General features: G+C 54.7%; 1 pseudogene across 1 annotated transcript; it reads right to left on the bottom strand.

The window, feature by feature from the left end:
• Nucleotides 1-18,008: 18,008 nt before the first annotated feature.
• Nucleotides 18,009-22,979, bottom strand: LOC308265182 (ubiquitin carboxyl-terminal hydrolase 21-like; annotated as a pseudogene). Its single transcript has 4 exons — nt 22,913-22,979; nt 22,064-22,207; nt 21,639-21,737; nt 18,009-19,883 (listed from the first exon to the last, which is right to left on the bottom strand). The product of its transcript is annotated as a ubiquitin carboxyl-terminal hydrolase 21-like (transcript).
• Between the last annotated feature and the right edge of the window lie 835 nt (nt 22,980-23,814).

Below are 23,814 nucleotides of genomic sequence, written 5' to 3'. Positions count from 1 at the left end.
CAGCTTCTTAGCAACCCGGTGTGTGTGGCAAAGTGTGACATGAGATTCCCAAATCCCACTCCCAGGCACTGGCGGGGCACGGAGCAAGGCCCCTCCCTTCCCCTCCTTGGCCTCCCTGCCCAGCCACCTGCAGGCGCACCTCCGCCCAGAGGGAGGCCCCGACCCCTGCACCATTGTGGCTCCCCTGGCCTGGCGCCACGGCATCCTCGCTCCGCCTAGCCCGCCCTGGACCTTCCCTACACCTCGGCCCCACCCAGCAGACCTGCTGTGGCCACCGGCCTGCCCAGCATGGCTGTTGCCCCCAGGAGCAGGGTCCCTCCGGCTCCACCCCTTCAGGAACGTTCCTTCTCAGGCAGCCCCGCCAGGCCCAGCCTGGGCCTCTCTCCTCTCTGGCTCTGGACCTAGATGTTGATTAAGCACCATTTACCTGTCATCAGATAAGAGAGATCTGAAACCAGTCAACCAGTGGACCGACCATCAATTCAGACCCTCAAAGAGCTTCAAGACAGCCATGCTTGGTACAGTGGGGTCCCAGTGAGATGGCACCGGGCCAGACATGCAGGCAGGATGCAGGCTCCTGCTGAGAAGCGGTGAGGCTGGGCAGCCATGGCGGCTGGAGAAGAGGCAGGAGGGAGGGGCCGTGGTAAGCCCTGGGCGGGGGACCCAGGTATCTAACCATCGCGCCCCAAGCCCAGGAGTGCTGGCTGTGCCAGCTGTGACCCCTACTTGCTGGGCTATGGGGACATCTGGTGGGTCCTGGAAAAGGACCAGGAAATGACAGGCAGGTGGCCATTGGCTGGGTAGGGGCAAAGGGCAGCAGCCAGCGTGGGAGAACCCGTTACTCTAACAGCCGTACGTGGCCGGGTGTGGTGGCATGTGCCCTTAATCCCAGTACTTGGAAGACTGAGATAGGAGGATCGCAGGTTCGAGGACAGCCTCAGCAACACAGCAGAACTCTCAGCAACCCAGTGAGACCCTGTTTCATGAGGTTAGGTCCCCAGTACCACAAAACAAACAAACAAAAAACAGACCAAAATAGTGTTCACTACACAGATGGAATGCAGCCATTCCCCGGACATGGGCAGGGACCTGCCTCGCACTGGCCATGAAACGGGCACCCTCACTCAAACATCCCTCGGAGCAGGCCGCCTCCCTGTCCCCAGGTGGGCAACTGCGGGGCTTTCTGTGTTTTTGAAAAGGACTGTGTCTCCACACTGTGCAGAGGGCCCTGGGGCACCCACAGACAGAGCCGTGATGGCTCTATTCCAAGATGGCACTGACCTCCAGTGCAGCCGGTTTCTATCCAAGAGCAGCTCCAGCCCCGCCGCAGCCTCGAGCCCCAGAGACGCTCACCCTCCCTCTGTGACTCCAACTCCAGTCTCTGCTGGTCTTCTGAAGCCTGAAGAAATCCCAGGGCTGCTGAGAGCATAAACTGAGACCTGTGGAGCCACGTTGAGAGCCAGGACAATCAAAGGGCTGTCACCAGGTGTGACCGCTATTGTTCTAACCTGTGTGACTGGGTCTGGCCGTGGTGTGACCTCTCTGGCCAGGAGTCACGAAGCCTGTGCTGGGAGAGACGCCTTCCTCTCCGCGAGTCCCGGGGCTTCTGGCACCCCGCACGTCATGGCCTTTGACAGGCCAGCAGACCTACCTTGAGGGACCCCAGACAGAAGAAGAATCCAGACCTGCTACAGCGTCTCATGCAGATCTTGAGAAAGCTCGATCAGGGGGTCCGCACGGCGTAGGTCCCCCTTGAAGTATGTCTGGCATTCCTTTCTTCATAAAGTTATTTTAGGATTATTTGGATTAATATGTATAATTGGAATTTTATGTATAAACATTATAACTAAAACTGATGGGCAGCGGCTTGTGAGAGACTCAGGCAGCAAAGATTTTTTTCCCAAGGATAAAGTGATTGGGCTAAGCATCAAGTTCAAACTGACCTTAGTTTAAGCCACTGTATAAGATTGGGTTTGAGTCAGCCTCGTGAAGTGAGACAAAGCTTACTATGATTATTTAAATGTCTGGCACCCTTGCCCTGAACTCTATAGAAAATAGTAAGTTTTACTGTCCTTGGCGATCCTGCTGCGTGACTATGCCCTTGCTTAGTCACATATAAAATGCTTAGAATGTATAAAAGTTGTAACAAATCCTGAATAAAATGGAGAAGGCTGAATCTAATTCCTGTGGTCATTCTTCTCTCATCGACCTCGGCTTCCCCTCACCAACACACGAACCTTGACTCTTGCTAGGGCTGGACCCCGGCACAAACCCCATTAGTGTGGAACAGAGCAAGGGGGGTTGCACTAGCACACCTGCTATGCTGAGCTCCGCGTGCAGGGCACGGGGACAACCAGGAAACAGCCAGCAGATAGCCTAGGCAGGAAGGCGCCTTGAGTTACAGAGGCCTCTGAGCATCGTGGTGGAGGCTGGGCAGCCGCAGGGCCAGGTCAGGCTGGGCAGGAGAGGCGAGGGCTACATGTCGCTGCAGGGCCTAGAGTGCCCCTTGGCCACACTGGCCTCTTGGCCGCGCTTTTGCGGCCAGGAACGAGGTCTCTTCTGTCCCTGCAACCACACCACACCTCGGAGCTTCCACCTGGCTGACAGTCAGGGTGAAGGGAGGCTCCACTAACCCTAGGATGACACAGGGAAGCCTCAGGGATGCCTGTGAGCCCCCGAATGTTGTACGCAAGATGTCACACGTGTGCACAACACACATCATTTTCCTCTGGAACAGTGCCAGCCTTTGTGGGATCCTGAACACACGGTGCTCTAGTTCCTGAGCACTCCCATTTCCTGGCACCCCGAGGTCTGAAGGGGTGCGCCCCCAGACCATGATTCTCCTTTCCAGCCTCCTGCGCGCGCCTTCTCTCTCCTCGCCAAACCCTGCGATCTCAAGAGATAAATGGAGAAGGGTGATTTGTTTATTCACAACGATCTGATTTTCTACCGCTCTTGGTCTGCCTTGGTGTAGATAAGGGTTCTCAAGGCCCATGGGAGCTAGTGGGAGGTGGCAGAACCTTTAAGAGGTGGGACCTAGCGAGAGGAAGTTAGGTCATGGGGGCGTGACCTTGAGGGGTTTTGCCCCTTCCTGCCCTGTTTAGGTGCCCCCGGAAGCAGCTTCCTCTCCAGCTCCTGTTCCTGGCCGCCATTCTGCCCCATGGCCCTATGGCCTCGCCCAGGCCCCCAGACAACAGGCCCACCCTATGATGGACCAAAACCGTAAGTCAAAAATAAGGCTTTCCTCCTCCTAAGCTGATTCTCTCAGGTGTTTTGCCACAGCGAGGGCTGGTTGAGACCTGCCCGAGGCTCGCAGCCCTCAGGTGTGGGCAGTTTCAGGGCGCATGGAGCCTGCAGGCCTGGGGCTGAGAGGCTCTGCTGTGGTCCAGGCCCACTCGCCCGCTCACCAGGGCCTGGGCGCAGCATCCTGGTGCCTTCTGTTTACTGCGCCATCCTAGCAAAGGTGAGAGGCGGATGGCCGCACCCTTGGCTCCCCCAAGGGCCCTTCTGTTCTCTGAGCCTACCTGTGCTCCCATGGGTTGGGAGGTTACAGCGGGAAATATGGCCTCACCTTTTGGGGGGTCCAGAAGAAAAGGCCTGTGGGTCAGCTACCTGGAGCCCTGGCAGCTTCACCCCTGGGGGTTTCAGGACTAGAGTATAAAGGGCAAGGGCCTTACCGAGTATTTCCAGTACTGTTTAACTCAGGACTGCGCCACCATCGGTAATAATCATGCGGACCTCGGGTGCGGCCACAGGCTGTCAGTCCACTGGCCGAAACGTGGACGCTGGGGGACTGTGGGATCCTCGACGCTGCAGCTGCCACTGCTATTGCTCCTGCCGCCATTGCGGTTTGAGGCTCAGTTCCCTGCAGAGGAACGCAGCCCAGGTTTGCAGGGTCCGGGTCAGACGCCCGAGCCTGCAGTTCCCGTTGCGTCCACGAGGTGGCGCGGGCGCCGCACTTTGTCCCGGGTGAGCGGAGCGGAGCGGGCGGCGGGGCGGGGGCTCGCAGCCCCCAGGCCTCCTCTGCGCTCCAGCCACCTCTCGTGAGCAGGCTCCGAGGCTTGACTGGTGCACTGGAGGACGGGACGGGGGTGCGCTTCCGATCTCGGCTAGGACCCGGGCGTTTTGCAGTGGCGGGGGGCGCCAGGCCTGCTGGAAGCCCCCCCCACCCGTTGCCTGGCACCTCCTCCTGAGGGTCCCCGACTCTGGCCCCTTGGCCCCCCTCCCACACTCAGGCAGTGGGCATTGGCTCAGGTCCAGGTGGCTTTCTGCTCTCTGAACGGAGGCGGCTGAGGCCGGGTCTCTGAGCAGCCTCGGCGCCCACGTCCGACCACTGTGCCCCGAGCCCTGTAAGTGCGGGTTCAACCCCCCCAACGCCTGTGTGTGTTCTTGGGGATTGAACCGGGGACAGTCTACCTCTGAGCTGCACCCCCAGCCTTCTCCTTTTATTTTGAAACAAGGTTCCCTTAAGTTTCTGGGGCTGGCCTCAAACCTGTAACCCTCCTGTCTCAGCCTCCCAAGTACTGGGATTACAGGTGTGCGCCACACCACGAACTACCTTATCCTCCTCCTTGAAGGTATTTATTTATTTATTTATTTATTTATTTATTTATTTATTTTTGGTGGTACTGGGGTTCCTGGAAACCCTTCTACCTCTGGACCACACTCCCAGACCTATTGTTATACTTTTTTAAAAAAATTTAGAAACAGGGTCTCTTAAGCCAGTGCGTCTGGCTAAGAACCTGCGCGATCCTCCTGTCTCTGCCTCCCAAGTGCGGGATGAAGAGCGTGCGCCACCACGCCCGGCTCTCCTTGAAGGTTTTAAAGTAGGAAAATCAGGAGAGGGGCTGGGATCTGCCTTCCCCACCCCCGAGATTCTGAGCCCGGCGGGCGGGCATTGACAAACCGGCCAGAGCTTTTAGGAGGTCCTGCGTTGTTGAGAAGCTGGGAGTCACAAGTCCAGTAACTTTTCTCTGTCTGTCTGTCTGTCTGTCTGTCTGTCTGTCTCTCTCTCTGTCTGTCTGTCTGTCTGTCTCTCTACTTTGCAGTACTGGGGGTGGAACCCAGGGATAGTCTACCTCCGAGCTACACCCCCAGCCCTATTTTTTTCTTTATTTGGAAATAGGGTCTCACTGAGTTGCAAAGGACCTCACTAAGTAGCTGAGGCTGTCCTCTAACCGTGATCCTCCGGTCTCAGCCTCCTGAAAGCTGGGATTACACGTGTGTGCCACCGCATCCTGCTTCCTTTTTTAAAATTAAGTAAAAAAATGTACGTATTTACAGTATGCAGCCTGATGTTTTGGCACTGCGGAATGACTAGGTGAAGCCATGTGACGTTCCTACCGCCTCACACACGTGTGTGGTGAGGACACCGGACATCGACGCTCTGAGTGCTTTCAAGATGTGACGCGTCCTTATTAACTGGAGGCACCAGGGCGCGCCCCGGGTCTCTTGAAGGTGCCAGGCGCCTCCTGAGCACGTCTCCAGCTTGATGCGGCTCGGGGCTCCGGGTAGCATCGTCTCCTCTCCCCAGCCCCTTCACCCTTGAGTTTTCCCAGACCTCCTATTTCTGTGTTTGTTTTCTTAACCTCTCTGGAATGTTGAACCTGGTTCTTTCAGAAGGTAAACTCTATTAGCATCAACCTGAGCTCTGTGTGTGTGTGTGTGTGTGTGTGTGTGTGTGTGTGTGTGTGTGTGTGTGTTACTAGGGATGGAACCCAGGGGCATTCTACCTCAGAGCTACACCTCCAGCCCGATTTTTTATTCTTCAATTTGAAACAGGGTCTCACTTCATCGCAGAGGGCCTCACTAAGTAGCTGAGGCCGGCCACGAACTGCCACCCTCCTGTCGCAGCCTCCCGAATGCTGGGGTCAAGCGTGCGCCACCACGCCCGGTTAATCTTTTATTTTGAGGGTTGCTAAGGGTCTTGTTTTGTTGCTGAGGCTGGCCTCCAACCTCCAGCCCTTCTGCCTCCACCTCCCAAGCACTGGGATTATAGGCATGCGCCTCCACACCCAGCCCAACCTGGACTTTTAAGAAGCCTCAAACAGGTGTGCAGCACCAGACAGATTCTGTGATCCATGCACATGTCCTTTCCTGGGCATTCTCCTAGAAACCGTCTCCTTCATTTCTCTCTTAAATACAGGAGTTCTGCGCATAGCAGTTCTCCGGGAAATCCAGATCTCGGGGCGGTGATCATTCTTTAATTCCTTATACCCCTCGTGGAATTAGAAAGGCAGATTTAAGAATATTAGAGAACGCCCGAAGTCTTTATCTCCTGGACGGTCTCAAGGCGGGCGCACTTCTCCGGGGCTAACCTACTCACAGCTCAGACTCCATCACTGACAGGGGAGGTTGGCAGGCACGCCGCGGGAGTGTCCTGGGGGTTTTATCACACCGTGCTTTACGGTGGCGGATGACGGGCCATCCCGAGGCCAGGCGGGCCCGCCTCCCGCTGCCCTGGGCGCCGGGGTGGTGCCTGCCTCGGCTGGATCATCGCGCCTGGCACTTCAGAGACAGAAGCCGGCAGCCAGACCGGACACCTTCTGTCGGTTGTTTTCATTTCACTCTTTGCTGGGAAAGTCAGATGGAAAATGGTCTCCATCTTCCTGGCAAAGGCAGGGCCTGGCTCACCGTCCCCGCTGACTTCGCATCCCTGAGACACTGGCTGCCCGGAGTCGGACCCAGAGAGCGCCGTTAGGGGTGCGGGAGAGCAGCGTTCCTTCAACTCTGTGAGGCCCGGTGTGTTCCCAGGGAGCCAGAACCTGGGCAAGGTCGGGGCCGAGCCCCAGCCGCACCTGGAACCTTCTGGATCCTGGAGGTGCGTCCTAGGCTCCTTCTAGAAATCTTGTCTTGAAGTTGAATTTGGTTAGGTGGTTCCAGTAGTTAGCGGGCTTCAGGACAGAGAGAAGACATGGCCCCTGCTTGGAGGGTGTTCAGCTTTCTGGAACCTTCTGTGGGCTGGCTCAGAAACTGCGGCTCAGCTTTATTTGCCAACGAGAGAGACCTTGGTCAGCGGCAGCTGTGTCCATCTGGAGACCCACAGGGCTGTGCAGACCCCGCGCCCAGGACCACACAGGAGGCCAGCGCAGGAGCCCATGGGGCCTTCCCGGCGGGGCCGCGCACGCCGATCAAGATTATGATGACCACCTACGAAGTACCAGCCGTGCCGTGTCCTCTTCTTTAGCTCCCTCTTATCCCTGAGGGTCCATGCTCCTGCTAGGGGGTCTCTCTAAGATGCTGAGGGGCTCGCTTAAGTGGCTGAGGCTGGCCTCGAACCTGTGATGCTCCTGTCTCAACCTCCTAACTATCAACGTTACGGGTCCGTGCTGTTTCCTTGAAAACCCAAGACCTCTGTGTGCCTCCTGTCTCTTCTTTCATTCTGAAGCAGTTTAAGTCAACTATCATTCGTGGTCCACACCAAAGAATAAACTCTACAGTTACAAACATTACAAAGGGGAGTCCGTGGCCCAGCCCTCGGGAAGAAAGGCAGCAATGGGGGCTTGAGATTTATTTTCTAGGTCACCACCAGGGATCCCAGGTTGGTACTTTAGGGACAGAGGCCAAAAACCCAAGCTTGCCCTCTGGTTCGCCGCCCCTCGTGGCACCAGCCGACGGTGGAGGGGCCGATTCTGGGCCATGTCTGGAAGGTCAGGCGGGCTGTGCTTGGCACGCACAGACAGACCTCAAGTGTCGTCTTCCAGACCGTACATCTGGCCTCGGAAACCTCCGAAGCTTCTGGGGCCCTGGGATGTGGTGGAGTGAATTTGAAAATGAAAACATGTATTTTTTAATTAAACGATAATTGCCCAGCAGCATTCTATCTCTGAGTGAATCTCTCAGCCCTTTTTTTATTTTTTATTTATTTATTTTTTTTGCAGTACTGGGGATGGAACCCTGGGACATCTACCCCTGAGCTACACCCCTAGCCCTATTTTTTATTCTTTATTTTGAAACAGGGTCTCACTGAGTTGCAAAGGGCCTCACTAAGTAGCTGAGGCTGTCCGTGAACCACAGTCTTCCTGTCTCAGCCTCCCGAATGCTGGGATTACAAGTGTGCGCCACCACGCCTGTTTTTGTTTTTTTTTTTTTTTTTTTTTTTTGAGATAGGGTCTCACTAGGTTGCTGAGAATATCTACTCTGCTGCGGCTGTCCTTGAACCTGTGATCCTCCTGTCTCAGCCTCCCAGGCACTGGGATTACAGGCGTGCACTTCCATACCTGGCTAGTTCCGATTTTGACGACTGTGCTGTGGATATGTAAGAGCATGTTTTTGTTTTGAGAAAATGCATGCTGAAGCTTTGGAGAGGAAGTGTCCCCCAGTCCTCCCCAGGGTGACTGTCTAGATAAAACCCAAAGAAAACTCCATCAGGAGAACATGTGATAGGACTTCTTCCCTTCTAGAACATTCTCCAGGCCTCCAGAGGCCTTTCCGGGCTCGCCTCCTGGGCACTGTGTGCGGGTGTGCACACCCTACTGCCCTGGGACGATGCCTGCTGCCTTTCAACGGAGTACCCGAGACCGGGGGATTTCTAGACAGTGCCCCCCCAGTTCTGGAGACTGGACGTCAGACTGGGGGTACCCTGAGCAGGCTTGGCGTCTGACGAGGCTGAGCCCCGCTTCTAAGATGTGGCTCGTTGCTGCGGCCTCTGGGGGATGAGGGCCATGTCCGCCCCGGGTGGAGGGACGAAGGGCGCAGCTGTTATCCCAGCGACTCCAGAGGCCGGGGCAGGAGGATCGCAGGCTCGAGGCCAGCCTGGGCCACTTAGCTAGACCCTGTCTCAAAAATAAACGGGGCCAGAGGTGTAGCTTAGTGGTAAAGCCCCCTAAATGCAGTTCTCAGTGACACACACGCGTGCACACGCGCCCCCCACGCCCTTGATTCCTCACCAGGGCCCTACGCCCGTGCATGGGGCTCCACCTCAGCCTAGTGAGCTCCTGAAGGCCCCACTCTGCACACTGGAGGTGAAGTTTCCTCGTGAATTTGGGGGGACCCCAACATTCAAACCGTAGCTTTGTGCACACCGCTACTTCCGTGGGGAAGCATCTCACTTCCCCACCCCTGCTCCAGCATGCAGTCCTACGGAGGCCACGGGCCTCCAACCCCGCTTTCCAGGGCCCCTGCTCCTCTGCTGAGCCCACGGTGTGACGGGGCGGCGGTGTGGCAGGGCTGCCGGCCTGGCTGGGGCGGCGGGAGGGCGCGGCCGTGGGCTCTGGCCGTGCGTCTTGGCCAGCGCAGCCCCTCGAGCTGTTTAGCTCTGATCTCGCTGTCATTCCTGTGGAGCCAAGAACCGAGGCACCGAGTGATGAACCGCCTCGCTGAGCTCAAAAAGAAAGCTGCAGGCCTCTGCTAAAGAAATAAGCTAGGAAGCGGAGTGGGGGCTGAGTCCCGAATGGATGCGGAGCCCGCGCCAAGATGGAGGAACTGAAGGGCGCAGGGGCCTCGGGAGAGGGAGGCAGCTGACATGCGGAACAAGCCCCAAGCCCAGCGGCCTCTCAGGACCCCACCCCGCACACACCCTTCTGCTCTTTATTTTTGCTGTACCAGGCTGGGGTGGAGCCCAGGGGCATTCGACCTCTGAGCTACACCTCCTGCCCTATTTTTTTTTATCCTTTATTTTGAAACAGGGTCTCAGTGAGTTGCAAAGGGCCTCACTAAGTAGTAGCTGAGGCTGTCCTCAAACCGCGATCCTCCGGTCTCAGCCTCCCAGATGCTGGGATTACAAGCGTGTGCCGCCACGCCCGGCTCCGGCCGCTGCCTTGAACACAGCGGAACTCCGCTCTTTGAGCGGCTGTGCATCTAAACCGTGGGCGCGTGTTCGTCGTCAGGCTAGACTGCAGCTCCCTTCAACGCTGCTGAGAAAAAAGATTCACCAACGAAATGCAGAGGACAGCCGAGGGCGGGGTGTGAGGTTCATTAAGGAATCGCTCCTGGAGGGACTTCTACTTTTGCAGAATAACTTCTGGCGTGCAAATGGTGCTGTGAATTATATATGATTCACTGCTCTCTCTCTCTTCCCTTTTCTGTGTGTGTGTGTGTGTGTGTGTGTGTGTGTACTACGATTAAACCCAGTGAGGTTCTACCTCTGAGCTACACCTCCAATCCTTCCCTTTTTTTGTGGTGTTGGGGATCGAAATTAAGATCATTCTAACTCCAAGCTATACCCCCTCCAGCCCTTATTTATTTATTTATTATTTATTTATTTATTTATTTTGCGGAACTGGGGATTGTACCCAGGGGCATTCTACCTCTGAGATACACACCTAGTCCTTTTTTTTTTTTATTTTGAAACCACACCCCCCCCCATCCTATTTTTTTTTTTTTTCGGTACTGGGGATGGGACCCAGAGGCATTCTACCTCTGAGCTACACCCTCAGCCATATTTTGTATTCTTTATTTTGAAACAGGGTCTCACTGAGTTGTGAGGGCCTCACTAAGTAGCTAGGCTGTCAGCCAACCACAAGCCTCCTGCCTCAGCCTCCCGAGTTCTGGTTGCAAGTGTGCGCCACCACGCCCGGCTTCTATTTTTTATTCTTCATTTTGGAACAGGGTCTCCCGGAGTTGCTGAGGCTGGCTTCGGACCTGCCCCCCTCGTCTCAGTCTGCCAAGCCTTGCGCCCGCAGGTCCGCGCCACCGCGCCGGCCCGGCAGTCCCCTCGAGGAGGCTCAGCAGGACTTCTTCCTGGGAATACCGGGGAGCACCTTGAGTCGTTGAGGCAGCGGGCGCGTTTCAACATCATCGGCAGTAATTACCGAGTGATTCGGCGTTGACTCCGTACTGGTCCCTCGTTCTGAGCACCGCGTCTGCACACGGGCCGACGCAGCGTTAGTGCTGGCAGTGTAAACATTTCGCAGATGAGGGGCCGGGGCCTCTAAGTGCCCAAATCACCAACCAAATGCTAGGGAAACACACAAGAGGTTCACTCCTAGGGTGCGTTTTGTTTGTTTGTTTGTCTGTTTGCTTTAATGTGGCACTGGGAATTTGAGTCCAGGGGCATTCTGCCTCTAAGCTATACCCTTTTTACTTTTTTTGCTCTGAAACAAGATCTCGCTAGGCTGCTGAGAGGCTCACTACTTGCTGAGGCTGTCCTCGAACCCGTGACCCTCCTGTCTCAGCCTCTCAAGTACTGGGATTATGGTGTGCACCACCATATTCGACTGCCTAATATTTTGTGATGTTGTAAATGCTCTAGTTTTAACAAGTTCAGGCTAACTTTCTCCTGCAGTTGATCTCAACTGAGTGAGTTTCATGGAAATAAAACAACGTGAACTATCTTTCTGACAGTTAACTGTTGTCATGCATGACGCCTGGAGGAGGACGGCTCTCCCTGGACACCGGTCTCCCCCGGGAGTCGAGGGTCCATGATCATTAACAAGTCGACATTTCTAACTCACATGGAAAAACTCATCAGAGGACCGTCGCTGGTGTAATTAAGAACCCGGCGTCGCGGAAGGGCAGGTCTGCGAGGTTCACAATATTGCAGTCAGGCCTAAATGCAAAGGGAAGAAAGCTGGTTATGCATCTACGTGCCGGCTTAGTTTCCTGGCAGCAATCTTTTTTACGTAGCTGAGAGTCGTCTTAACAAAGGAATCCTAGAAATATTTTATTTTTATTTTATTTTTACTTTTTTTTGGTGGTACTGGGGTTCCTGGAAACCCTTCTACCTACGAGCTACACTCCCAGACCTATTTTTTACATTTTTTAAATTTGGAAACAGGGTCTCTTAAGCCAACGAGGCTGGCTTCGAACCTGCGCTATCCTCCTGTCTCCGCCTCCCAAGCGCGGGGATTACAAGCGTGCGCCACCACGCCCGGCGGAATCATAGAAATATTGTGTGTGTGTGTGTGTGTGTGTGTGTGTGTGTGTGTGTGTGTGTGTGTTTTACTGGGGGTCAAACCCAGGGACAGTCCACCTCCAAGCAACACCCCTCACCCCCTTTTCAGTGTACTAGGGAGGGAACCCAGGGGCATTCTACCTCTAAGGTACATCCCTAGCCATATTTTATTTTTTATTTTGAACCAGGGTCTAAGTTGTGGAGGACCTTGCTAAGCTCCTGAGGCCACAAGTCTCCTCCCAAGTACTGATTTCAGGCATGCGCCACCTGCCCAGCGACCCCCAGCCCTTTCTGTGTTTTTCTTCTGTTCTCTTTGGTTTTGAGATGGGATCTTGCCAGGTATCTGAGAGTCTCACTGCTGACACTGTCCTCAAAACTGTGATCCTCCCGTCTCAACCTCCCAAGTCCTGGGATTTTAGGCGTGCACTACCATGCAGGGCCTGACAAGATTTTTTTGTGGTACTGGGGGTAGAACCCAGGGGCATTCGACCTCCAAGCCACACCCCCACCCCAATTTTTTGTTTTCTTCTTTATTTTGAAACAAGGTCTCACTAAGTTGCAGAGGGCCTCACTAAGTAACTGAGACTGTCCGCGAACCTCTGTCCCAGCCTCCCACACGCAGGGAGCACAAGCGCGCGCCACCACGCCCGGCTGGCCTGACAAGGTTTTTTATGGTAAATTGATCAAACTGGTAACTGTACAAAGCTCAAGAATAGCAAAGAGAGAAGGGCCTCCGGCTGCCCAGGGCGGGCCCAGGGCACCCAGCCTCGCGGAGCCCCTGAGCCGCAGCCTTGCCCAGGAGACCGTCTGGTCCCAGCATGCCGGAAGGCAGGCTAGGATCCAGTGGCTTCTTAAACTCCAAAGAAAGTGTCGGTTTAATCTGATCCATGTGAAAGGCATCATGAAAATAAAAAAGGTAAAGAAAGCAGGTTTGCATGAGAAAGAAATCTGAGGGAACGGGGGCTGGACAGGGCGCCAGGGGCAGCACCCAGCGCACCGCTTCCCCGGGGGGCCACAGGCCACCTCCCGGGCTCTGGTTCACTTGTTCACAGTAAGCTGTTTGCAGGGCGCTAATTACGTGCCCGGAGAGCTGAGCGCGGCACACACCCAGGAACAGGGAGAGCAGGGCCCGGCCTTTCAGAGCCTACGTTCTGGTCAGAGGAGCCCGTCCACACAGGTAGATAGTAACTGCAACAGCTGGCATTCTGTGCCAAGAAGACAAGGCAGGATAAAAGGACCTGTGATAGAGGGATGAGGGCTATTTAAATAGGGAGACAGAGCAGGAAGGGGCCAATCATAGGATGCCCAGGAGGGAGAGCAAGTTCAAAGGCCCTGGGGCAGGAGGAGGGTGGAGTGATTGACTGCGAGCAGGAAGGTACCATAGAGCTGAACTGAAGGAAAGTAGGTGTGAGGGTGGAGAGGTGCACGGCCAGGTCAAGCTGAAGGTGGGCTGTCAGGCCTGGCCCTGCTCGCTCGGATTCTCCCGACAGTGGGACGCGAAGTCAGTGCAGGTCCTCGGGATGCCCGCAATTGACTTGCATTTTGATGTTGCTGCAACTGCTCTGGGGACTGGAATTAGGAAGAGGAGGGGGGGGGGTGCGCTCAGAGCGGCATCTCCTCTGCTGCCCCCAGGGACCTGGGGTGGGGCTGGGGTCTGGGGACCAGGTTGGAGGGCAGCTCCCCCAGGCTCCCTGAACCCAGGAGTCGGGGAGGGGCAGGGAAGGCAGGTGCCTGGGGACGTGTGGGGGGAGCCAGGGTCGTCCCCTGGCCGGGAGCTGACCCCAGGGGCCGAGGCCGGTATGGCCAAGCCCTCGGCCCAAAGATCTGGGGAAGCGAGGGCTGGACTCTGGGAGGATGGGGCCGCCTTCTCTGTGCAAACTTGAGTTAGCATCCCCGGGGAACGCTGTGATGGTGTCCACTCAGTTTTGACCTTTTAAAAGTCAAAATGGTGCAGCAAGCCGCACTGAATTTTAAGATGTCAGAATGGAGCTGGACGTGGCAGTGCACACCTGTGTCCCCAGTACTTGGGAGGCTGAGAGAAGAGGATGGCAGGCTGAGCCCAGCCTCAGCAGCACAGCTAGACCTGCAGCAACTTGGTAACTTAGTGAGACGCTGCTTCAAAATAAAAAATAGGGCTGGGGTGTAGCTGGGAAGGTAGAATGCCACTGGGTTTAATCCCCAGTACCATTAGAAAAAAATAAAAGGTAGCCGGGCGTGGTGGCGCACGCTTGTAATCCCCCTGCTTGGGAGGCAGAGACAGGAGGATCACACAGGTTTGAAGCCAGCCACGCTGGCTTGAGACCCTGTTTTCAAAAAATTAAAAAATAATAAAAATAGGTCTGGGAGAGTAGCCCAGAGATAGAAGAGCTTCCGGGAACCCCAGTACCACCAATAATAATAATAATAATAATAATAATAATAATAATAAATAATAATAAATAAAAATAAATAAATAAAATAAAAATAAAAAATAAAAGGGAATTATCTCCTAAGAAAGGGACCCAAGGCAAGGTGTGTGTGTCCGGGCTTCCCTGGGAGGCAGGATGCCAAAGTGGTAAGAGGGGGAGCGGGTGGGGTGGGGACGGGCCGCAGAGCCCCAGGAAGAAAGAAGCACTGTAGCTGGCCAGGCAGGATGGTTCCGGTGAGCCGGGGGAGATGTCCCACCTGGGAGGAGGGAGAGACTTCGTCTGTTGGCGCTCTCCTGTCTTTTATCGGTCTCCCCCATGGGGAACCAGCTCCCCCCAAGTTCTGCTCTGTTTCTTCTTCCAGAAGTCACTGGTGAAACTGACTCCCATGCCCCATTTTTTTTTCATCCAATCCTGCCCCGACACCGGGCCTGGAAACACGCGGAGGCCCGGTTGTCTTAGTTTGTGTTCTGATGCTGTAACAGGCGACCCGAGGCTGGGTTTATAAGGAACAGACATTTATCTGGAACATGGTCTGGAGACTGGGGGTCTAAGACTGTGGCGCTGACATCTGGTGAGGTCCTCGTGAGGGAAGAGAGGACAGCGGAGGGAGGAAGAGGGGGCTGAACACGCCTTTCCAACGCAAACGCTTGCAGTGACTAGCCCAGCACGCGGCAAAGACGTGGATCCAGTTCAGCGGTGCACAAGGGCCAGGAGTTAAAGCGGGCAGCTGCTGTTTTACCGTCTCACTGGAAGCCCAGCCCCAATGGACCTCTAAATGCCATGTCCAGCCGACTCTCTGCCTTAGGTTGACATCTGTCTTTAGCAACGTATGACAAAAACGTTCTAGAAGCCCAGAGGGGGAATCAAACTCTTTACCTTGCAAATCATACCACTCCATTTCCCTCCAGTGCCCTAGCGCTTCCTGTGTGACCCTGTGAGTCTCTTACCACCTCTGAGCCACAGGGCAAGGTCACGAGGGTCCATGTGTAGTACCCACGACATAGGATCCTTGTGAGAATTCGGGGAAACAGCCCGTGTGCCAGCCTACCTCTTGCTGTTCCTGGGGATGAACCCAGAGGCATTCCACCTCAGGCTACATCCACAGCCTTGTTTTATTTTTATTTTGAAACAGGGTCTTGCTAGGTTGCTGAGAGTCTTACTAATTACTGAGGCTATCCTCAAACCTACCATCCTCCTGTCTCAGCCTCCCAAGTACTGGGATTCCAGGCATGCGGCTAGGTACCAATGTTACGGAGCGTGCCTGAACAAGAAGACCACTGCCTGAAATTAAAGTATAAATCAAGCCTTTAATACAGATTCGAATCCGGATCCAAGCCTCATCTGTCACAGCAGAGATAGCAAGGGCCCCGATCATAGTTAGCAAGCATCTTTTATACCTTTGCAATGAAGTTGTTGTTGTACAAAACTGACTGGTTGACCTTTACTTAAACAAAGCAAGAACGTAAAGCTTGCAGTTGTGCAGGAAGGCATAGATCGTTATGAGCTTGTTTTGACATATTTTCCAGGATGTGGTTTGCATGAGTATGTCCAAAACCCCAGATGGCCTTTTATCTAACTGCAACATTTTCTAAACTAACTTCCTCTTGCTCCCCTCCTGTGTTCTCAGGCCTTGTCCTTTTCCTGTTTATGTCAAGGCAGGCCTTGACATTCCCTACTGGTCTTTCCGGGAATCAAATCATTGATTCAGAGGCCCTAAGGCTCTCCCATAGCTAGGTTTCAATAGCGACTAAACATCTCAGAACACTTGTCCCCCGTACAGAGATGTTCAGGAACATTTCAGTGGATATATTCCTGCCTACGGTCTGTATCTTGGGTGGTCGCGTGGTGGTGACACTTCCAACTAGAGCTCTATCCAGAGTTCGGGTTACGTACCAGCGATGAGAGGCGCGGCGTGGGTAGCGTGGGCAAGGGTGATATTCGTCTGCGGCTAAGGGTCAGGAACCAGATGGCAAAGAGGAGTGTCACACCAACCTGACCTTTGACGGGTTGTTGGAGAGGCTGACCTCTTACCTTTCATCTTCCTCCTGGGCCTTTTTGATCTGTGTATGGTGTATCCAATGTCGTTTTTCTCCAACCTTTACTGCAGAGGGGGTGCTCAGGATAACAGGATATGGTCCATCAGGGTTCAAGAGAGGCAGGGTCCCTCTTCTTTACCCACACCAGATCACCTGGCTGGGCCACCGGAGTATCTGTTTGTTCGAGGCTCCATTTCTGGTAGGCCGCCCGCATAAGTTGTGTTTCTTCCCGGGTCGCTTGGAGCGCCTGTAAAAGATCTTAAAAGATTGTGATTTGACACATCTGCTCACTGTTCTTCCCTCAGCCGGGGAAGAATAGGTGGGGGGCGGCCAAATATTATTTCATAAGTCCCTTTATATAGGGGTACACCATGTCCGAAAGAGAGCAGAAGGAAGGAGACTCACCCAGTTATGGCCAGTCTCTAGCTTTAGTTTAATTAAGGTTTCTTTCAAGGTCCGATGCATTCTTTCTACCTGTCCTGAGCTCTGAGGTCTATAGACACAATGTAATTTCCAGTTTATCCTGAGTGTCTTAGCCAATAATTGAGTGACACTGGCGATAAACGCTGGACCACTGTCAGATCCCGTATATAGTGGCAGGCCAAACCGAGGGAGAATCTCGGCGAGGAGTTTTTTAACCACTACCTGAGTTCTTTTGGTTTTGGTTGGGTAAGCCTCGGGCCATCTGGAATAGGATCTACCATAACCAAGAGATACCTGTATCCTCCAGGAGCTGGAGTCAGTTCAGTAAAATTAACCTCCCCATGTTTTCCGGGGCTCTCACCTCTGAACCAGGTTCTTAATGGTTCCTGGTGTGGGGGTCCTGCGTTTACCTTAGCGCATGACCGGCACCTACTGGCCAAGTCTTTGGACATCTTATCGAAGCAATTCGGCCAGTTTGGTTCCTCCAAAGCGAGTGCTCTGGTATGTCTGGTCCACAATCTTGCACCCCAAGACCTGGGGAATAAAAATTCTAGAATCTGGTAAGTAGAGCCACCCCTGTTTACCAGGTCTTGCCTGGAGTTTTTGCGCCATAGCGTGTTCTGTTTTGGAGTACACGGGCTGTGGAGGCAAGAGGTTTGTCAGGAACTGAAGTTAGAACCTCAAGGGCTCTACTGGTCTTCTGGCAATGTTCTTAGCCAGCAAGACGTTTTGCCAATTTAAAGACCTTCTGGGCAACCTCAACCAATTCCGAAAGTGATTTTCTAGGGCTGACTGGCCACAAATTGGACAGCCAGTGCTCACCTAACTTTGGGGGCATCCGGGTCGATGGGGGAAGTCCAGTATGCCTCTGGTAGCCGCTCCAGGAAGGCCATAGGGTCTGAACTGTCTCAGTGACCTTAGAAAGATTTGTGGGTTTACGGGCAGCTGCCCGAAGACCTTTGAGCAGAAGCTGGTGATACTGATCGAGAGCCTCCTTACCATGGCTGGAGTTTGGATCCCATCTGGGTCGACTGCTGGGAAAAATATCTTTCAGGAGTTCAGCATCAGAGGGCAATCCATCTGGCCCAGTAATCTGTTTTTTTAGCCTTTAATTCTCTTCCCTCTCTTCAGAGGTGAAGAGGGTCTAAGAGAGAAATTAAACCTTGGGGATTCTGAGAAAAAGAGGAATTTCACGGGGCTGGGAGACAAAGGAGCCTCCAGGTGGAAGGGTCCCTTCTTTAACGGGAGCTACGGCCCCCTCCCCCCTCCCCAATGAGTGGGGAGCCTGGGGTTGGGGCGCTGGGGGAGTCACGGGCGCCGGGGCGGCTCTTGCATCTGCTGGTAGAACAGCACGTAGCCCTCGCTGGACGCCACTTGGTTTTTGCTGACGGGGGAGACGCGGGAGTTGTTGAAGACATGCCAGCCAGTCTGACAGCGGCACAGGGCTGTGTAGTGGCCGTAGTGTACGCTGCCCGAGTGGCTGCAGAGGGCGTACAACTGGCACACAGGGCTTCTGGTGTTGTCGCTGGCAAAGTCTCCTAGGCTTAGTTGATGCAGCGGGAAGCCTACACCTCCTGAGCTTTTCTTGATGGAGCCCCGGGAGGTGGAGAATCGATTCAGATGACGCACGAGGATCTGGGGGAACCGCTGCACTGTTAACTTTTTGGTATTTTGTGTTTTCTGCTGACATCGGTCACACACTGGGCGTTCTCCGACTCTAGCTCCTCTTCCTTGGTGAACAGGGTAAAGCAGTCGCGCAGAGACACCTTGCCCCCGGCAAGTCCTTTTTTGGGGATGGGCAGGGACAGGTCACAAAAAACCTCGAAGGTCGTAGAATGGTGCCCACAAGCCTGGCACTGGAGACAGCTTTTTAGCTGGCCCACAAACAGGTCCACAATCTTGCTGTCCTCTCGCTCCAGGTAACGTTTCCATATTAGGTTGGTCCTGTTGTCGTCACTTAACTTGGGTTCTTCTAGCAGAGTCCCTCCTCGGCGGGGCGGGCTGGGAGTTGGCCCGTTGGTCAGCATTGGTGGAGGCCGGCGGCCTCGGCGGTTGATTTCAAGGTGTAGCCGCCCCATCAGGAGCTTCAGGATCTCTTGGGCATCCTGCTGGCTGTATCCAGAGAAGGAGGGAACGTGTTTCTGGAAGACCACCCAAAACCGAGTAGGATTCACAGCCTCGCAGGAGTCGGGGTGCCAGAGGGCGCCAATCGCATCTGCAAAGGCTTCTGTGAGCTCTTGGGCTCGGCCCCCACCAGGCATCTCTTGCCGGAAGTCCCTTTGCAAGCAGAAGTCTCGCAGAGGCCGCGTGCTGCTGAGGCACTGCAGGACGGCGTTCAGGAAGCACATATTGCCCAGGTTCCGCAAGCCAACATGACCAGAGCCCAGCAGCAGTGTGTGATGAGCCATCTTCTCCTCAGCGTAGAAAAGCTCAGAGGGCCGCGCAGCTGTCATGTGGAAGGCACTGTGGGAAGCGGGGGCTCTGTCCAAATGCTGAGCAAGGTCGGGGGTCCAGGAAAGCCCCCAAGGCAGCGCAGCTACGAGCTCCGTCGCAAGGTGGGGGGCTCGGGCCGGAGTGCCAGGCGGCCAGCGCAGCCCCCAGCTCTGCGGGGCTGCGGTGCCCTCCCAAGGCAATCCCCATTGGGCACAAGTCCCCGCTGCTCACAGACTTGGAGCAGGCTAAGTTGGTCCAGGATGGGAGAGGCAGAGCCACAGCTGGGGGTGGTGAGCCGGGCAGGGGAACCCGGTGATCAGCCTGCAGGGGGCCAAGGGCCCCGAGGTTTGTCCCCTGTCCAAGCTCCAGTTTCTTGAGCCGCTCCTCAGGGGAACCTGGCCAGGAAGGCAGAGGTCGTAACATGGGGTTCGGCCCAGGGCTGGGTTGCGGCACTCCTTGCTGCGGCCTGAGGGGCAAATGGTCGCTTGGACCCCACTCGGAGTTGGACATTTACAGGTGGCCTGGGGCATTGTGGACACCACAGGCTGAACCTGTCCCCCGTGAGGCTGCAGGGGAGCGCGGCCGGGGCCAGGGTCCAGCTCAGGGCCGCCCCCTCCTGGCCCCGAGCATCCCCGCCACGGGCAGAGCTGCATCTACAGCGGCGGCTGTTGCCCTGATCACTTCCGCTGCAAGGGCTGCCCCCATCTTTGTTGGTCCCGCCTGGCCACTGTGTCCGATTAGGCAGTTGGCCTGTGACAAGATTCCAGAGGTTGGTAACGAGGACTTGTCCCTTAAAGACTCTTTCTGGCTCAGGTTGACATCCTTTAAGCCATGAAGGCTGGTCACGTAATATATCAATCCAAATGTCTATATAGGGTATTTGATCAGGGTGCCGTGCCGCGCACTGACTGGGTCCATAGACAACATTCTGAACTGCAAAACAAATTTTTTTTTTTTTTTTTTTGGGTGGTACTGGGGTTCCTGGAAGCCCTTCTACCTACGGGCTACACTCCCAGACCTATTTTTACATTTTTATTTGGAAACAGGGTCTCCTAAGCCAGCGCGCGGCTGGCTTCGAACCTGCGCGATCCTCCTGTCTCTGCCTCCCAAGCGCGGGGATTACAAGCGTGCGCCACCACGCCCGGCCCCAAAGCAAATATTTTTATCTAAAGTGCCATTTGAGGGCCATCTGACACCATAAGTTGGCCAGTTGAACTCACAAAATGATTTTAAAGTGAAAACATCAACTCTTATGCCATAATGTTCTCCCCGTTTTTTGAAATCCCCAAAATTTTTAAGAAAACATTCCAAGGGAGACAGGGTCCCTGAGGAGGACGATCCCTGCCCCATGTCAACACCAAACCACAGAGACAAAAGCAAAGTGACGGACTACAGACAGAAAAAGATCACAACGAAAATTTCCAGACCAACAGACAATTTACCAGAGCCTTTGGCTGTCATCACAGCGGCAGGCATGGACCGGGAAAATAATGTGGCATCCCGCTTTTCCACGGTCCCAGATGGAGTGCTCCCCAGAAACCAGAAAACCTGAATGACAGGCCTGTCTTACCTGATATTGTCAGCCGACGAGTTGAGGCTTCAGAAATTTGGATGATTTTGGAGACCTCTCAAACTGGTTCCCCTTGGAACCCGGGACCGGGACCAGGGAGAGGTCTGTGCGGTATCTCGCTGGGGCCTCCAGATGTTACGGAGTGCACCCAAACAAGAAGACCACCGGCTGAAATTAAAGTATAAATCAAGCCTTTAATACAGATTCGAATCCGGATCCAAGCCTCATGTGTCACAGCAGAGATAGCAAGGGCCCCGATCATAGTTAGCAAGCATCTTTTATATCTTTGCAATGAAGTTTTTGTTGTACAAAACTGACTGGTTGACCTTTACTTAAACAAAGCAAGAATGTAAAGCTTGCAGTTGTGCAGGAAGGCATAGATCGTTATGAGCTTGTTTTGACATATTTTCCAGGATGTGGTTTGCATGAGTATGTCTAAAACCCCAGATGGCCTTTTATCTAACTGCAACATTTTCTTTTTTTTTCTTTTTTTTCTTTTTCTCTTTCTTTTTCTTTGGTCGTACTGGGGTTCCTGGAAGCCCTTCTACCTCCGGGCTACCCTCCCAGACCTATTTTTTACATTTTTATTTGGAAATAGGATCTCCTAAGCCAGCGTGCGCGGCTGGCTTTGAACCTGCGCAATCCTCCTGTCTCTGCCTCCCAAGTGCAGGGATTACAAGCGTGTGCCACCACGCCTGGCTAACTGCAACATTTTCTAAACTAACTTCCTCTTGTTCCCCTCCTGTGTTCTCAGGCCTTGTCCTTTTCCTGTTTATGTCAAGGCAGGCCTTGACACCAGCGCTTAAGACCTGCTGTGCTGGGGGTGAGGGGCTGGTGTTACCCCGTTTCCTCCTGCAGCCCTGCCCACCATCCCTCTCGGGATACTTTTGTCTTCCCTGTGGGCCCCCCTTGGGGTTGGTCTCAGCTGTGTTTACGGTACGTGTCCCTCTGGTTCTGGGCCCCAAATTTGATTCCAGCTGTGGCCCCTACTGCTGCTTGGAACTCATCTGCCCCTGGAACGCCCTGGCCTGGGGCTGTAAGAGGGAGAATTCTGAATATCAGGACACCTCTTCTTTTAGCTACAGTGGTTGTGAGGCCAGTCATCTAACGATTTCACAATAAAAGGAGCTTTCTTTTGACACGGTGAGCAAGCCTTCCACAAGCACCGCTGTGCCAGGAGGTGGAAAAGCTTCGCAGGGGAGCAGTGGTGGCTTCCTAGAGCCTGGACAGCGGCCTGGCCCGACCATTGGCTGCGAAGCCTCCCGACACCCTGGCCTCAGGTTGGCCCCAAACGACCCCGGGAGGTAGGAAGGGCATCTCCATCTTACAGTGGAAGCAGAGGTTCAAGAAAACCCAGCACTTGGCTCCCAGGCAGCCTGAGGCCAGCACGTGGAGAAGCTGGCTCTCGTGTCTGCGAGCATCACTGCTAGGCGCAGCTGCCGGCTGCCCTGCCGTTCCCGGGGCTCGTCCCTCCCCTCATCCCTGGCGTTCACTGACCAGCTGCCTCTCGGACAGAGCCCCAGGACAGACTCAGGACCAGACTCAGACTCAGGACCGGCTTCACCTCGGGGTCAGAAGCCCCAGGAACCAAAGACCAGAGAAGAACTGGGTGCCCCACCCGGCCTTAGGTCTGGGGGATCCCTTTGTGAGGGGGTCCCCGGGCCTCCCCTGCAGCTCCATCCACCATGCCCTGGGCCAGCAGTGACTCCATGGCTCTAACCTGTGGATGCCGCACAGTTGGTTTTTGTTTCTTTTTTTCCTTTCATCTTTTTCTTTTTTTTGATGCTGAGAATTGATCCCAGGGGCGTTCTACCTCTGAATCGCACCCTCATTCAGCCGTGTGTGTGTGTGTGTGTGTGTGTGTGTGTGTGTGTGTGCACATGTGTGTGTGCATGCGTGCACACGCGTGTGCGTGTGTGTTACTGGGTATTGAACCCAGAGGATTCTACCTCCAAGCTACACCCTCAGCCCTGTTTTATTTTATTTTTTGTTTTGAAACAAGGTCTCGCTAGGTTGCCGAGAGTCTTGCTACATTGCTGAGGCTGGTCTTGAACCTGTGATCCTCCTATTCTAACCTCCCGAGTAGTGGGACCACAGCCATAAAGAACAAAGTTATGTTGTTTGCAGGAAAATGGTTGGACTTGGAGGACATTATGTTAAGGAAGATTAGCCAATCACAGACAGCAAAGGGCCATATGATTTCTGTCACCTGCGGAAGCCAGGGAGCGCTTGGGACCCCAGAGGGACTTCAGGTATCGGAGGAGAGAGCCGGGCATGGTGCGCACCCAGCAATCCCAGCATTCGGGAGGCTGAGACTGGAGGATCGCGGTTCGGGGACAGCCTCAGCCGCTACTTAGTGAGACTCTTTGCGACTCAGTGAGACCCTGTTTCAAAATAAAGAATACAAAATAAGGCTGGGGGTATCGCTCGGAGGTAGAATGCCCCTGGGTTCCATCCCGATACCACAGAAATAAAGAAAAGATAAGGGAGACCTCAGAGGCGTGGTGGAGGGGGCTCTGGGGATGTGGGTGCCGGGGGAGGGAGATTTAGTGCAGGAACATTCCGATGATGTCCCGGAGGCATGTGAGCTGGTCGATGCCGCCCTCTCCTCTGTGCGGGGAAGAGGCGAGTGGCGAGGACGCCGAGTGGCGAGGACGCCGAGTGGCGAGGACGCCGAGTGGCGAGGACGCCGAGTGGCGAGGACGCCGAGTGGCGAGGACGCCGAGTGGCGAGGACGCCGAGTGGCGAGGACGCCGAGTGGCGAGGACGCCGAGTGGCGAGGACGCCGAGTGGCGAGGACGCCGAGTGGCGAGGACGCCGAGTGGCGAGGACGCCGAGTGGCGAGGACGCCGAGTGGCGAGGACGCCGAGTGGCGAGGACGCCGAGTGGCGAGGACGCCGAGTGGCGAGGACGCCGGGAGGCTCACCGAGTGCTGCGTGCGTGCGTGTCCCGTCACTCGGAACTATGTTATGAGACTACAACGCACCCATCAAAGTATGTTTCTTAAAAGAAAAAGAAGCCTTCGTTTTTATCAGCTTTCCCTTAGATTTTGTTTCACTTGACATGTGAGTAAATGGTAGCACTCCAGCAGGGCTGGAAGGTGGCCTCCAC

This window comes from Muscardinus avellanarius (genome assembly GCF_963383645.1).
Source record: "Muscardinus avellanarius genome assembly, chromosome: 7".
Classification (NCBI taxonomy): domain Eukaryota; kingdom Metazoa; phylum Chordata; class Mammalia; order Rodentia; family Gliridae; genus Muscardinus; species Muscardinus avellanarius.
Note: the sequence above shows the minus strand (reverse complement) of the source record. Positions and strands in the feature narration are given on the sequence as shown.